This window comes from Rhodnius prolixus, unplaced genomic scaffold, assembly GCF_049639745.1.
Source record: "Rhodnius prolixus isolate KJV_2025 unplaced genomic scaffold, Rpr scaffold_4, whole genome shotgun sequence".
Lineage (NCBI taxonomy): Eukaryota > Metazoa > Arthropoda > Insecta > Hemiptera > Reduviidae > Rhodnius > Rhodnius prolixus.
The window spans coordinates 10913570-10930910 of NW_027411614.1; the positions used below are offsets into that span (position 1 = coordinate 10913570).

A 17341-nucleotide genomic window follows, 5' to 3' on the forward strand; every position below is an offset into this window, starting at 1 on the left:
AGTAAATTTTCTGAACCTTAGTTGCTAGCAAGGTGCATTTAGCACCGCAAAAACGAGGATTCTGGGTTTCCTAGGCTTGAATTCAGGTGCTAGCCCTTAAGAGTTATGTTGGCTCCCCTAGCTCACTGTCCTAGCTTACAGTATTTTCTGTAAAGAGAGAAACCGACAGGGCACTGAAAACATCTCCATGCATACGAAGGGTCGTTTGAAAAGTCCGTGCAAAAATAAAAACTACTTAATTTTTTGGGGTAAACCTTTTTTATTTTTCAACATAGTCTCCTTTTAGGCTTATACACTTCGTCCAACGCTGCTCTAGTTTGTTGATCCCTTTCGAATAATAGGATTTGTCCAAGTCTGAAAAATAGTCATTCGTTTCTGCAATCACCTCCTCGTTTGAATAAAATCTTTTTCCCGCCAGTCATTTCTTCATATTGGGGAACAAATAGTAGTCCGAGGGAGCCAAGTCTGGAGAATAGGGGGGATTTGAAACGAGTTGGAACCCTATTTCCATTAATTTTGCGACGACAACTGCTGAGGTGTGAGCTGGTGCGTTGTCGTGAAAGAAAAGGACTTTTTTGTGGGCCAATCGTGGGTGTTTTTCTTGCAGCTCGGTTTTCAAACGGTCCAATAACGATGAATAATATGCACCTGTAATAGTTTTACCCTTTTCCAGATAGTCGATGAGAATTATCCCTTGCGAATCCCAAAAGACAGTCGCCATAATCTTTCCGGCCGAAGGAACGGTCTTCGCCTTTTTTGGCGCAGATTCCCCCTTGGTAACCCATTGTTTAGATTTTCTTTGGTCTCAGCAGTGTAGTGATGTAGCCATGTTTCATCCACAGTGACGAAACGACGCTTAAGGTCCTGCGGATTCTTCTGGAACAGCTGCAAACCGTCCTTGCAACACTTCACACGATTTCGTTTTTGGTCAAGCGTGAGCAATCGCGGCACCCATCTTGCGGATAGCTTTGTCATGTCCAAATGTTGATGCAAAATATTATGTACCCGTTCATTCGAGATGCCCACAGCACTAGCAATCTCACGCACCTTCACTCTTCTGTCATCCATCACCATATCATGGATTTTATCAATGATTTCTGGAGTAGTAACCTCAACAGGGCGTCCAGAACGTTCAGCGTCACTTGTGCCCATATGGCCACTCCGAAAATTTTGAAACTGTTCTAATCGAAGGTGCAGAGTCACCATAATGTTTATCAAGCTTCTCTTTAGTCTCCTGAGGCGTTTTGCCTTTCATAAAGTAGTGTTTACTCAACACACGAAATTCTTTTTCGTCCATTTTTTGAAAATCACTCGACTTTCTCGATTCAAACGAATGCCAAACACAAAGAATAGACCGATCTGGCTGAAACTTGGTGTGTGTTCTTCCAAGAGATGCTATTAACTAAACATAACCTCGATACGCGCCAGTAGTGCTATCTCTCTGACTTTGCACGGACTTTTCAAACGACCCTCGTACAATCAACACAACAAATTTAAAGAACATCTTTAGAACCCTTTTTCGAGAATATATTTTTGGTTTCCAATGAATCAAAACTATATTATAAGAATCCCATGGTAAACTATAATATTAAATCCCTAAACTCGGAAAGGCAGACTGGCAGACAGATCAATTTGTAAATCAGATACATTTTCATGATTTAAGAGACCTCAAAATTCCCCCCATATGATTGCAATACTTAATTTTTTAAAAGGAAGTAAATAAATTAGAGAAATAATTTATCTTTTTCATCATCTGAATTTGATATTTAAAAATTAAAAAAGTAGTAAAATTTATTTAAATAAAGAATCACTAACTAGTTAGAATTACAATTTTTTTGTAATGAATAATATCTAAACTAAATCTAAATATTTTTAAAAAACCGCACTTGTATAAATAAATTAAATTCCTCTTCATTTGTAAAAATAATTATAAAAAAAAGATTTGCATATTTAACGTTAGTTATAAAAGGAAATAATTGCGTGTTTGAAGTTATTTAAGTAAATTAGCTGTACATAAAATCAAGAACGCTGTGATAAAACAGTTTAAAATAATATCTGCGTATTTGGCTAATATAGCGCGACATGACTTTCATATTAAATTACGCTGGTTTACAGCGCAATTAGTATTCAAACTCTATAATTCTGTTCTTTACCTATATTCATGATCACAAAATATATTCTTAATGGCTAAAAATTAGAAAGGAAAAAATTGTTACAATCCTTCACTCAATTTGGAACCATCTTAGCATAATTGTTTCGTCGGTCATGTTATTTAGAAGTTATGGGATTGTAACTAACTTCAATTAACCCGTTAGGGGGTTTGCTGGAAGTTCTCAAAGGGATCTAAGCGCCTTCTTGGGAAATGTAAGTGATCCTTTAGTTAAGGGTTGCCCACCTATAAAGCTCGCTTTCTTGGATTAATTCCCTATCCTTAAGTATTCCTGCATCTAGTTGAATAAAATTACGAAGTATTGGTTACATGTCCCCATCTCAAACCACCACTTACCAAATCGTAAGATGATCTCTGAATTCCAATATTCCCAAGTTTTCTATAGAGAGTACGCCTCCTTCAGAATATACTGAACTAGTTTTGACAAAACTGACCCACTGATAAATATAGTAGTACACCATTTCTCAAACAATTTTTATAAATAATTCCTGCGTTTAGAAACTGACCGCCTTGAGAATTTCGGTAAAAGATTGGCCACCTGGCGCGTGCCTAGACAACACATCGGCCAAAACCCTGCCAAAACATGCGCTTGATGGCTTAAAGCCAGTACGTACGCATTTACTTCGGCATTGATCGAAGGATATCCACCGATGTCAGCCATAATAGGCTATTAGGGGAAGCGACTTCCTCACTGGACAGCCACCATGGTCACACGTGTCCAACGACACCACAGACGTCTTAGCTGGTTAGAAGGATGGTGAGGAGTAGGATATAAGGATTGGTTGAGTGATTTAGAATGAGGAGATAGTTTGGAATAGAATTTTAAGGAGCTGGATGTAGCTAAGTCCGATAAGAAGGGTACTTTCAGGATGGTGAATTGAGGTACGTAAAAGAGACTATTATTAACTATGGTGCGTAGGAAAACCAAGAAAAACTTGGTAATTTCCAAACCAATCCAGTCCAACCAATCCAAATACAACTCCCTGAATTCCTACTATAAAGTTTTTAGCCTCAAAGCAACCATTTCTATCCCATCAATACTTCTTGAACCTCTCCAGTTTCCTAAATTGCTACGATGTAATCGCTAGATCGTGGTGACTATGAAACCATTCCCCACAGATAGCTTGTTCGTTTCTTTAATAGGAGGATTCGATTCCAGGATCTACAAGTGAGAATCCAGTGAAGTAACCACTTCTTGTCTCTTTTATTGATTTATAAAAATTGAGGGACACGTGCATAGCCAATTTTTTTAGGTATACGGCCTTCGGGAGGACTGCAAGGTAGTCTATAAATTCAGCTAATCGTTTATCCTAAAATTAAGAAAATAGGGCAATCCAAATACATTTTAATAAAAATATAACTAAAGAAAAATGCAAAAACCTATTAAGGAAAGATTTTTCACTATTATTAGTGCAATATACTAACCGAAAGTATGGCGGAAATATTTTTTCTTTAGATTTTCATTTATAAACTTCCGGACACTTTAGTCACTTCCTCTAACGCTCTGTAACTAGTTTGCTTGAAGGGTAACCTTGCACGTGTTAAAATATATCCACGTGAACATGATCAAAGTTTATACAAGAAAAAAATTATTAAATGGACGCCACCTTTAATTTCATACTTTCGCTCTCATTCTTGAAAGTGATTAGTAAGATACTTTCATTATAAATCCAGATAGCGATGCCAGGGGAGTCGTCGACACCGCTTCTAGTTCCCGTAAAAGGCAGTCTATATTTAAAACCAAAATAACCAGAATTAAAACCAAAGTCTGGTTATTTTTGTGCCAGGTGTGGCAGTCTGATTCGTGTACTATTAATTTTTGTATACTATTTTAGTAAATATTGGATTTCACTTTTCTAATTCTCCCGCGGCAGAAGGACGAGTGGGGCCACTAATCATAATTTGAAAACGAAGATTTCTGTCTTTTAATTTTCTAGTTTGATGACCTTACTTTAGGTAATTAACTGCAGGCGATCATTAGCATGGTTATGCTGGCTCAGCATATAATTATCTGTTGCTTTAATAATGCAGAAAATTAAAAATAATGCATATATATATATATAAAAATAGAGAAGTGAAGCCAAAGCTAAAAGCTAGACACAGTGTCTTATAAAAAAAAAAAGAAAGTCGATGACCTTTATTCACTGCATTCTTATCAAGTCGTTCTTATGCACCACGGCCATAAATATGCACCTTGTGAGGGACAACACTAATTATACATATGTGCATACGTGATAAATATACACCTAGTGGCTGATATATGTAGCCAGATAACTACCTATTACAATAACTATCACTGCCTGGAAGCATTCAATTAGCTGGTTACTGTTTTGTATTCGAAATCAGCAGAGAGACTGAATATACTTGTTTAGTTAGTACATTTATTAATTATAGAGTATGCAAAAATTTAAGCTGCAAAGATTATTGTTGGAATTTGTTGCAACGTTTTGGATAGCAAATCAAAAAATTGGTTATTAAAATGTTTTAGAGAAACTGCTTAAGTTGTTCTAAATGCAATTAGATTTAAATGATTAAATCAAATGCACCTGCTATTTCTGTTTTGGGCTTTAAGTTACGACTTGTCATACGGTAGTTCATTATAATAAAAGAGATTTTGTTTCACATTTAAACATAATGTTTAATAGAAAGTAATTCCATTACACGGGAATGACCTCCCCCCCGAAGTGCCCTTAATTGAACTATTCTACAAAAATGTTTCAGATAAAAGTTATATAACTATTTATAAACTATAATTATACCAAGTTTAAAGGAAATCGAACGAGCAGTTTTTTTAAAACTTTAAAAAAGTGAAAAATCCATTCAGTAAAGTGGTACTTCCGGTGGGCCTATTTTGACCAAAAATTAATTGTCGCTTCCGTTGGTAGCACTTGAACGAAATACCAAATTTGAAGTCTCTGCGATTTTCCGTTCCCAAGATATAGTGGATAAACTCACTGCACAGCAGAGCAGTAAATTCAGTACAAACCTATGCCATCAAAGACCCGATGGGTTGAGAACAGAAAAATACTAGGAAAAAAAAAGAGATTTCCAGGAAATGACTTGATCTCTAACCCATTGAGCGTGACTTTTTAACAGATCATTTCTCTATTTTCTCTCCATCGAATGCGATCGACTTTTGTCGGCAATTTTCGGCTCAATTGTCCTATTTATTAACTTTACTTCATATTTAATGCATTTTTGACACCAATACGCATACTCACATGACTTTTTTTTTAGTAATACGAATTAGTTAGGTTTTCTTGTCAACTTTGTAATAAATAGTGGTTGATTGATATTACAAAATATATTCTAAATGAAGATTTTCAAAACCCCAGGCCTGGAATCCCCTGAAATCCAGGCAACAAAAAAAATCCATTCCTGGATCAAAGCAGACTAAATGAATAAATAAAAGACCACTGGAATTTCAACAAATTGAGTTACGCTGGAGTAAAACTCAAAATCGAAAATCCTCAGTAGTTACTTCCGAAAAGAAAAAAAGAGATTTTTTTTGTTTTGCACTATAAGTGAGGTTGATATCCTAAAAAAGTACTGACAGAGTTCAAGGGATTATATTATAATATAAGCAAACTATAGTAAATAAGAAAAGAATAATGCCAACTGCAGTATGATGTTTTATTTTTTACCGAGCTTTCGACCTAGATCATCTTCAGGGCTGCAGAATGTACATATTTTACATTGTAGCTTACAATAAATGAAAGCTCCGCAAAATAAAATAAAAAGTCATGACTGAAATTGGCATTATTGTTTCTTCCTATTGAATTAATGAATTAGTCACCAAAAGCAATTAACGATAATATAGTAGGTAAATAAACTATATAATTCTATTTAATTGACAATAAAATTGTATTAAAATAATATTTTTTTATTTGATCTTTTAAAGGTATGAAATAGTAATGGGTGGATAGAGAAGGACCTGTATTCTGGGAGAACACCACGACTGCAGTCTAGACTAGATGCTAACTCTCTACACGCTGCGAGAGAGACGGTCGATAACCTTGTTCAGACTTCTCACGCTATCGCAGCTAGCTCTCTCACTCACTCACAGCGAGAGAACATCATTTTCAATAAATATTCCACACTAGAGATTTTTATTTTTTACGCCAATTTCCACTTTCTCTTAACCTTGTTTGCAGGAAACAATGTGGGGAGGTTTTCAAATTTTTCAATTATGTCAATTATATAAGTTCACACGTTCGTTCTGTACCCCTGACTCCTTACCTATTTTCTGTAATATATCACCAGTACACCTAAATATTTCTTAAGGGGATAGGTAAGTCGGCTTGTTCCATGCTTTGGCTCTTCTGCTCCAAACTCCACAATGGCCTAGCATTTAAATGTAATTCCAAAAGGCGGATAATGAAGAAAAACATCTTAAAAATACTAGGAAAATGTCTAAAAGATTATCAAATTTCTCTTTAAAGAACTACTGAAAATTACTTTACAAATTAGCGGTAAAAAGATTTGAAAAATTATTTGTTAAAAGCAAAAATGTCAGAATCGTGGCCTTTGACGTAAGCCTTTTCTTTCATTCCCCACCTATTATCACCACTTAAATGCTATTCAAGAATTTTTTTTTCTCATGCAATTCTATCTGGTCGTGAACACGCCGCTTTCACAAATATGCACCCAAAGATCTATGGCTAAGTTGCAAAAAGTTAAGATGCTGAGAGTATAATAATGAATCCCCCAGGAAGTGAGAGTTGTAACGATAATGTATTTTATCATTTCCTTTCCATCACTCTCGTTGCATATAATTAAAATATAAAAATAGAATCTCTTTCAGATTTCTTTAACTGCAAGCTATTCCTGAGTATAAGCTACATGGCTAGATCGAGTCTGAATTTGGTGGTAGTTTTTTTTTTTTTTTAATGATTTAAGGCGCGTCAACATCTAAGGTTACTGGCGCCCGGAGCTTTTTTCAGTGCACTGCCGGCCTCCGGACAGTGTTCTCTCGTTACAGACAACACTGTCCATCACCGGACAGTAAGCTGTAAGAAGCTCCTACGAAGACAAAATCCAACGGTCAGCAGTTGGATTCGAACCCCGGTCTTCCGCGTGGGAGTCCAGTACGCTAACCGCATAGCTAATCCCTTCCTTGATGGTAGTTTTAAAAGGGGTCCTCTGTAATTGGTCAGCCTTCAAACACAGTACATCAATCATTGGTCGTTCAAATGGCCAAACTATAACTGTTTACCGCTAAAGGGGATTCCTCGAAAATCTGGGAATTAAAATTAAGGAGTTACTTCTTCATTTTTACCAGTAAAGGCCCTTTGAAATTTGAACGCGATCATGTTTATTCAAATTATCTAATGTAATGTACTCATGTCGGACGATCCAAAACGTTAGGTATATTAGAAAAAAGAATGAGGTAGAAATAGCGTAAAAATAATTTTAAACCTAAAAATACCCGTCTATCACTTCCAGGGAAAAAGCCCCACCAAAAAAAGACACAATAAAACATCAGTTAATTGCTAAATTTAATTACATTTAATGAATCTCATTACTATTTTGAATAAAAAAATGAATTCTATGACGGTTAAAAACTTTCAATTATTTTTTTAATGGCTATAACTTGGTAGAATGATGTTATGGCTACATAACAGCCATTTTCAGGCTAAAAAACGAAAGTTTTTTGACAAAAACAGTGACCTTGTAATTAAAAACTAACGTTATGACAATATTCATTATGTAATTAATGTAGATACTAATGATTGGTTCTGGATTCTGGTCCGAAAAGTCTTAATGAAATAAAGATTTTTTTATCTTATTTATCAAAATGACTATATATTAAACTTGCATCGCAATATAATTTCCCAAACAAGCTAGCGTAGCCTCATCACAAACAAAACCATGACTATAATAAAATCGTTACCTACAAGCAAAGTTGGGAGCCATATCCTCCCACTAACAGTTACTGCACAATCTAGCGGCCTTACCGCGTGACTAACCTCAGTTTCCACATTGAGAGAGAGATTCAAAAAGTGATTACCTCACGCGAAATGGTAGCCTGGAACTCCTCTCCCTCCTCATACTAAATCACATCGGCCAATAACCGTGTCAGGCAATTTGCTTTAGATTGTTTGCAAAAAAAAAATAAAGGAGAACCTCAATAAAAAAGTTAATGGTAAATTAAATGAATAAAGAAAATTAAAGAGTCTTTACAACTATCCATTATTTAAAATGTTTAGCAATCACTGAAAATCATTGAAATAGTGCAAATTGATTGGCTGTTCGGTTTGTCAGTAAAATTATCTATAAAAGCCATGTAAGAAAAGTTGAACATCCTGTTAACGGATTTTGGGTAATTCTTCTTTCGTGTCAGATCCGCTATATAACACATATGACGACCTATTTCAGATGGGACTTCACTATGAACTAAACAACGCAAACGTAAATTAAATTACCGCGAATACACCAAGTTGGAACAGAACTTATGTATCCAGAATAAAATACTTAATTGATTTTCAGTTTTACGTTAAATATTTTTAAGTTCATAATTCTTGTAAAATTACCATAAATTGCGCTTTTACGTGAATCTGGGTAAACTGAAAACTGTGTGTTTTCCTTGTGTGAATTAATAGTTTAATTAAAAAACCCGTAAAAAATAAAATTGTTGCTAACTGAAAATCAGAGGGAAACTTAGCCAAATTAACAGATTTAAGCGAAAAGTATTAAATGGATTCTCAGGTTATACAAACTGAAGACCGTGTGAGGCACCAGTGCAGGACTCATTTCTAAGAATGATCTTTTTTTTTAAATGTTAGTTTATGTTAATGCGGTACACTTTCCTGCGGTCGAAACAAATCAATCATGTCCTATACTTGTACCGAATGAGGTCACCAATCACTTACAAACAAATCTCCAGCGAAGTTCTAGAAAGAAATTCCTCTAATTATATCTAAAAAATTTTTTTTTTTTTTTTTTTAGGGGCGGTCCCCGAGCGCTAGCTCATACCCGTTTATATCTAAAGATATTCTGTAGAAGAGTTTTCCAAATTAACTTGAAGGATTCTAGAGAGCGTATATTCTTTTAGAATATTAGGTAACTACTTAGGCTCGCCAAGGAAGCCTCAGAAAAACAGTCAGGAATAACTATGACATGACGCCAAAACAACCCATGCCCCAACATCGACGCCATTTACTCAAGGTGGGCTTCTACCAGAACAAAAGAACCTGCTTGCCCAAGAAAGAACTTAAACGAAGACACACCCGCCGCATTTTAGACATAGAACAGATGAGTTTTAAAAAGACTTCAATAAATTGTTGAAAATGTAGTTGGGTTCCACAAGTGCTGGATAATATGACCATCGACTCCATTCACAAGTGTAGAGCATAGCGAAAACAAATTGGAAATCAAATTGTCTACTCCAAACTGATGTGTAAAGAAAGATAACGGATGAAAAGAGAGGTGCCACGGTAGCCGAGCGGTTAGAGGCGAGACCTGTAAAGCTAATATACATTATGGTACTTGGTTCGATTCCCGGTCTTAGGCCTTGGATTTTATTTAATGGTTAATAAAAGAAATTTACAGTAAAGTATGTTTGCTAGTCGCCTCCTACTAATTAATAGTTGGAAATAAAGCCCGCCTGAAAAAAAAATGAATGAAAAGTCAAAACCTGTGGGAAATCTTTAAAAACTTGCGACCTACGATGAATAAAAGCAATAGAAATCAATGAATGGATAGAGCTACACCTGAGGATAGAAACCTCCAATTAAATTTAAGTTCTCTACAGGAAGAAGACAAAGAGTTCGGACCTAGAGCACTGAAGGAAAACCGGTCTAAATCAAACCCTTGGAAAGAAAAAGAACAAAATCTAAGGTGCATTGCTGATCAGATTGGGATACACAGGAGAGAAGCCTAGAAAGAATACAGATTAATTACAAAAAAAATAGTACTTTTGTATAGAGCAACGTAACGAGGGTATGCATTACGTGTTTTTACAATGCAATGCAAAAGTACGGAGAAATGCATCGTAATAGTGAAAGTAGAGAATGTAAGTTAAAGGACAAAAGTGGTACGATACACGAGAGAACTGCGCTCTAATCTTCACTCACTAATCGTAAAAACTATCAGCCCAGTCATTATGTAAATTGGCCAGACACAGTTTTCTAGAAATATCTAGTACACTAAGTGGGCCTGTAACGAACAGAATTTACCGTCTGGACATTAATGAAGTTCTGTTTACTGTAGAGGAACTCAAAATGCATTGATTCATGATCTAAGGTAGCTAACTTTCTAGAAGAAGGTGGACAACCTTTGTGACCTATAGGGCTAATTTACATACTTTCATTGACTTCTTGCAAGGTACTGTGAAGTTGTCAAATACAAACAGGGACTTTCTGGGTTTAGGGTCAACGAGGAGGTCAAAGTAAGGTCAAAGCTTGTTGAGCCATTACAGGATAAAAGCAACAGAAATCAATTGATGGACAGGACTCCAACTGAAGATTGAAGACCGCCAAGAAAACGTAAATTCTCTTTAGGAGTCTTAAGAGATTGCCTAATTACGCTCCAGGACTACTTACAAAACAGAATGGCTGCTTAGAAATCCAACTGATTGTATTTTATTTTAATTTTCGTACTTACATTTAAGAAAAAACATTTAAAAGAGGAAATACTTTTATATGGTAACAACTTTCTATATAGAAACGACATTTACGACCGGAAATACAAATTTTACTTTTCACTAAAATCAAGATTATTATAAAAATAAATTTGACTGCTAAAGCTACAGTTATACTTGGATCATTATACTTGGATCAATTATCATTTTAAAAAAGTCTGGTATAAATAACCAGAGAACTCTCTCTCGTAATCCAGTTATAGATGCAGGTACAAGTGACAAATTTACTTCAAATTAATAAATTCCCTTCGAATAAATAAATGGCTGAGCTGGCCGTTGATCACTTCCGGTAGAGGATTTAGAATGTTTAATTGCTCTGTACTTAGAACAGGCAACTCTCCTAAACATTGAAATCACATTATCTCATTAAGATTCTCCAGAATTTCAAAACTACACAAAATATTTTGCTTTAATTGGAAAAACTTTTTTTTAACTAATAGCTATTCCTATTGTGCAAGTGAGGGAAGGTGAGCTTTTATTTTTACACAATAAATTCCCGTGATGCTAACCCTGGTTAGCTGGGAGTGTGTCTTCCTGAACGAGTGTGTATTAAAATACTAAAATATTCGACAACAATTTTTTTGTTCAATCGTTTACAAATAAACCCCTAACTCTAACCTTACGACGAAAAAAACTGAAGAAGGTTAAGGTAGGTTATCGAACTTATATTATACCAAATTGCGAGCTTTAAAAATGTAAAAAACTTCTAAAACTTACTTTAATATTCTCTTTTACGAAGTGTTTTTAAAAAGTAAAGTAATCGCCTATTTTTTCAGGCGGGGCTTAACGTCCAACTACCATTTACTAGGTGTGGACGGAGGCGAATAGCAAACGTACTTTACTATTACTCATTTAACCATAAAATAAAATCCAAGGCCTAAAGACCGGGAATCGAACCCAGTACCACAATGCATATTAGCTTCGCAGGTCTCGCCTCTTAACCAGCTCGGGCTACCGTGGCGCATCAAAGTGTTTTTATTGCTGTTAATTGAACTGTTTTCATAACTGTTATGGTAGACAATCTAACTGTTTTGATTAGTCACTTTCAGTACATTAGTAGGTTTTAATTAGGTTATCTATTAGTTTTCAGCAAATTTAAATTGCAATTTTAAGCGTATTTTCTCCAATTCATCACGATCGCGTGAATTTTATTTACAGCACCACGAAGTTAGATCTCACAAGGGTTTCATTTAGATTACAGGACAGGGGAATCTAAACTTTTATAAAATATTTACATAAAGATGTTACTAATCGTTTTAGAATTTGGAATATAATTACATTTAAAGAACATTATTAAATTAATTTATACGATCAATTTAAAAATGAAAACTTACTAATTTATAACAATAGTGCACTATTGAATGAACTCTGAATGAAATTTGATCTTTTTTCACTAAATTTAGTGAAGAAAAAAAATTTGAGAGGTAAACTTTATTTTAAATACATATAAATAAAATCCACGCATCCTTTCTTTTTAATTAATCCGGTAAACGGAATCTCTTTCAAATTTGGAATTTCAGCTTAGAAAAAAGTAGCAGTAAAGTACTGCACATTTTTTCAGGCAGACTTAACATTCAACTGCCGTGAACGAAGGCGACTAATAAACATATTATTACAAAGTTCTCATATTAAACATTTGATTAAAATTTAAAATCTAGACCGGCGGAATTGTATCTACTAAACCAACAATACATCTTAGCTTTGCGGGTCTAGCCAATAACCGCTCGGTTATTGTGGCGCCATGGAATTTTAGCGAAGTTTTCCAATTTTATCGATATTTCACAAGTGGTAAAAGTGTAACTTTCAATGAAAGGACACGTTAGAGGGATGCTTATAGTTACAGTTCCCCTATATTATTAATTATTTTACGTCATTCTTTATGTTGTATCGCCCATGCGTTTTCAAAACTTAGAATAAACTTAGTATTAGCTATAAATAATAGTACTAAGAGTCTTAGTCTAAGACTAGAAATGTGTAGCAATTCATGAATAGATTAGAACTTCACAGGCCCCATTATACAGTCCATTATCGCATTCTCCTTGTAGTTCTACATGTACAAGACACTATGATCGGCCATTATTACTAACACAACTTTACAGATAGATATATCAATAACTTCTTAACTAAATAAATAGTATAAAACGTGTTAAACGTTATCAATTTCTTTCTATACACTGCACAATATGTTCAAGCAATAAAACTGCATTTTTCATAAAAAATAAAAAAGATCACCGTAACAAATTCTGTCCAGCGTTTACGACAACTTCATTACGTGACACGCTTGTAACATTCTGTAATCATTGATCTGTGTTGTTCCGATACAAATGCTGTTATTTCGAATGACTAAATTTGTCATTGAATCTGTTAAAAGCTGTACACAATTTTTTTTTATTCAATTTACGTCAAAATTGCACAAATTTGTTATATGCAAAATAATAAAATGTAAGATTATCTTTTTCTGCTTCTAATAACAGTAGTCTTATCTTTCTAATAATATAATACAGTAATGCTTTTACAGAAATTATTAGCATTGAATTCAATTTCTACAAGTGAACAAATATAAAATCAACACGAAGAAACCAACCCCTGATGCCGGGCACAACCATTCCCCTGGGTAATTCATCCACAATAAAGGAACAGCTGGTCACCCCACCCTACTTTGTAAAGCCGAGCCTATGCACTAAGAAATAACGTAACATTTCACTTAGAAGGTTATAAGATTCTGTATTTAAAAAATTGTAGATTATCATAAAAAAAATTTCGGCTCCACATGGCCGTTATCAGTTTAATTTCTTGGCCTACACGAGGAATCGAAGGATAAGTTACACCTTCACTAAACTCCTAGATTATCGTTAACGTTTAGACAAAATTAAAATGACGTAATTCAGGAAGCGTAATTTTATACAAAACCATACAGAGAATTTCTTTATATAACCTAACAAATTATTACATTTTTATTTATTTATGTTCGACGTCAGCCTACAGATCTCCTATCCTAGACAATTCCAAACACTGAAATTCCCTTCGCGTGTCAGCACTGGCTGATATCTCTTTTCCTATTTGGCTATGCTGGAAGATGCAATTCTTAAAGCATCAGCTATGCGGATATATGAATTATACAGACAGCAATAAAATTAATAAAAATAATGTAATTGTTCTATCGTATTTTCGATTTTGGTCAGTTTTGAAAAAAACAACTCTTACTGCCAAAATTTCGAACTATACTTCGTTCAACATCAGGGGTTTAGAAAATAAAAACAAAGTTCTAGGATTTTTTACAATATCACCATGAAAACTATGAACCATTTAATGTTACCTAGACAACCATGACAGGGATCTGTCACTAATAAATGGGTTGTTTATAAGCAGGCTGAGAGCTGATCATATGTACACAGGATCAACGCAAGGTCCTCTCCTCTTTGCGTAGATTGCAATGAGGAGGAGGATTTCAAACATGTAATAATAATATGCCCGCGTTATGTGGTAGAAAGGAAACGAATGTTTCGACGATATATACAGGTATTTAGATGCACCATTTCGCTACGAAGACATTATATTCTCCACCAACATATACGTGCTTAAGTCTATAGCAGGGCTAGCAATGAAATGTGAATGTATTTATTCAATTTCGGTTAAGCTATAAGGATGGCAGGAATATAGAGTACTGATCCATCCATTAGCTGTAGTTTATGTAAATAGTTGTATATAGTGGAGGGATGAATGTGTGAAGCGAATGTATTTATAAGTAAGAATGGAGAGTGAGTGATATTCTAGTGATAAGCACCTAGACGATGCGAAAGCCAATGCCAAAAAAAAAGCAAAAAAACCATTTAATTATATTTAAAGAAAAGAATATTATCACAAATGTTCGTAGTTGTGACGGTGATTATAGTAAACAAACCTGGATCTCTGTTTTTGTTTAGCAACGCTGATGATGAACTAAATATAGTTCTCAAAACGTCGGCTATACTAATTGCTTTCAAAACTGACCAAACTCAACATTCCTCGCAAATTGAATCGCATCAACAACTGGCCTAAATATTATAACAATATTACGTATTCAAATCCAGGACATGAAAATTATAATCAGTATGTCGTCGAATTAGGTTGGCTATAGATTGTTAGGTATGTGGACGCATTCATTTGTATTAATTTAGTTATTTGTTTCGTACCCAATATATTCACGATATAAATAAACATCGTGTGTACTCAATATTAACATGTCAAAAAGCTGTGGTACTTGTGTGTGTGATTGCGATTGGTTGACAAAAAGTAAACAATTTTATCACATTCTTTGTGTTGTTTTCCCTCTTCTGAAAATAATTATAATTACTAGTTTCAGAAGTATAAAAAAGATAAATGGTGACTATGATTTTTCAGATCTTATACAAGACGTTATCTTAAAAAAAAAAAAATGTCTCTGTTTGTCTACATCACAGAAAATAAATACCAAATCGTTCCGACGAAGGAAATGATAGAATTTAAATTCTGTAATTAAGATTTAATTCAGTTAAATGAAAATTATGAAAGATAACTTTAGAAATTAATAAATTACTGTAACCAAGCTTTTCTATTGGTGCGTAAACATTCATTCTTGTTAAGAAATTTAAAAAATGTATTAATAATTATAGAGCAGCAAATAATTAAAATTATTGTAATTACCTTCTTTAATATTGGAATATTGCATTAAAATAAAAATAAATATTTAAAAAATCAGCTAATATATTGAACACATCACAGATCTTAAGGTACTACGTACTTAAGTTACCGTTTTATAAAAAAATATTGAATCAATTTGTTAGTAGAAAGGCACATAATTATTTGGAACTTAAACAAAATAAGACTATTTGCTTAAATTGCGGTAGCTAAGGATATTGTGCCGGACAAACATGCCGGCAGTACGTGTTTATATCGCACAATGCGGTAGAACGCGATCTGTACACTGGTAAAGAAACTTCTCTCTGGTTAGTGAACAACACGTAGGCCTCCCCCCCTCAAGGGCAGAATGTTAGTGTTTACTAGTGGAGGGAGACTGTGCACCCCACTATTGCAGTCTTTGCTTCTCTACTGTTTGGCCAAAGGTTTCTCTAGGGTTATCCTTGTACTAAAGGGCTTACTAACACGCTAACCTATATTATTTTAAATTCTAAACAAGGTACTTTTTTTAATATTCCAACAGTTACACCTACCTTGGAGCTTAAATAAACGGCGAAGACAAGGTTAGTGACGATATGAAGAAGAGAGTAATGATTGGGTAACAAGGTATATTATTTACGCCCTTTTAAACTTGTCCAATAGACTCTTTTCTCAAAATGAAGCTGTACAAATCCCTGGTCAGACCTTATAATTTCCTAAGATGCAGAGACTCTTAAAGTAGTAGACTAGAAGTATTTGAGGGATTTCGAGAGGAGAATAATGAGGAGTAAATTCAGACCAGTAATGTACGCAAGATACTGGGCGGATTAGGTCCAAACAAGAATTGGATGACCTACTGAAAGGTCACGAAGATATAGTATCATTATATCAAAAAGAATAAGCTGATTCGGACATATAGAAAGGCTACAAGCTGAGAGGATCCTCAAGAGAAGTATCCTCCGGAGAGAGACATAAAAAAGGAGACGCTAGAGGAAACGCCGGAGCAAAGACTTAGAAGAAGATCTGTCTAAAATCGGGGTGACCGAATGGAGACCAAAAGCTCAAGACAGAGATTCTTGACGAGGAATCGTCAGGGAAGGCTAAAGTCCATCCTGGACAATAGGAGCCAGATAAGGACTCATTTAACTTTCCCTTAGATCTCATGGAACTACCCAAATCAAATATTAAATACATCAACGATTTCCAACTCGTAGGGTGCGTCTCCTAGACATATAGGACTATCGCAAGAAGGGCGTGAAGTTTATATCAGAAACATTGAATTATAAAGTGTCTATAATTAGGCCATAAGGTAAGCAAAGAACTGTGCGAGATAAAGACTGTAGGAGGTATATTCTGAGAGATATACGTGCTTGAATTAACTATGACTTCGTAATAAATGAAGTCTTTGTATATATATCTATAAATAGAACTATACAGAAGGCATTTCTGCCAATAACAACGCGCAGGAAGATAATATTAAGCCGAACTAGAATGGATTGTCGTCAGGATAACATATTCTAAAGCGGAAAATCTATAGATTTTGTTTAGCGTTCACATCATCCATATTTCCACAAAAGGCATTTATGGGATACTGGAAACATTTATGGGTACATGATGAGCCCAAAGTAAGCTACTGCTATAGCTCTTGGCCAGTTACAATGGGTCAAGATAGGCAGCCAAATGCTAGCATTTACATTGTTCTTTGCTTGCTAACCGCTTAGATAATACTTTAAGCGCTTATTAAGTGATACAGGCGATTCGGACTGGACGCCAAGCAAAAAAAGCACCTCCTTACTATCTGTCTTGGCAGTATCAGAAAACTGTGCGCAATTCTGAGACAAAGTAATTACAACCTCTGAGTTAGATAATGCTGCTTTTTTAAAAAAATAATCTAA

The 17341-nt window shown here is 34.7% G+C and overlaps 1 protein-coding gene across 2 annotated transcripts in view; it reads right to left on the reverse strand.

The window, feature by feature from the left end:
• LOC141456379 (SUN domain-containing ossification factor) overlaps positions 1-17341 on the reverse strand; it is a 69972-nt gene that overhangs the window by 30055 nt on the left and 22576 nt on the right. The window contains exon 1 of one of the 2 annotated variants that reach the window (XM_074132313.1): positions 15474-15772. The exons of the other annotated variant lie outside the window; for it this stretch is intronic. The gene's annotated coding sequence lies outside the window, so the exon portion shown is untranslated. Of the gene's footprint in view, positions 1-15473; positions 15773-17341 lie in introns of those variants that run through there. 2 annotated transcript variants of the gene reach the window in all.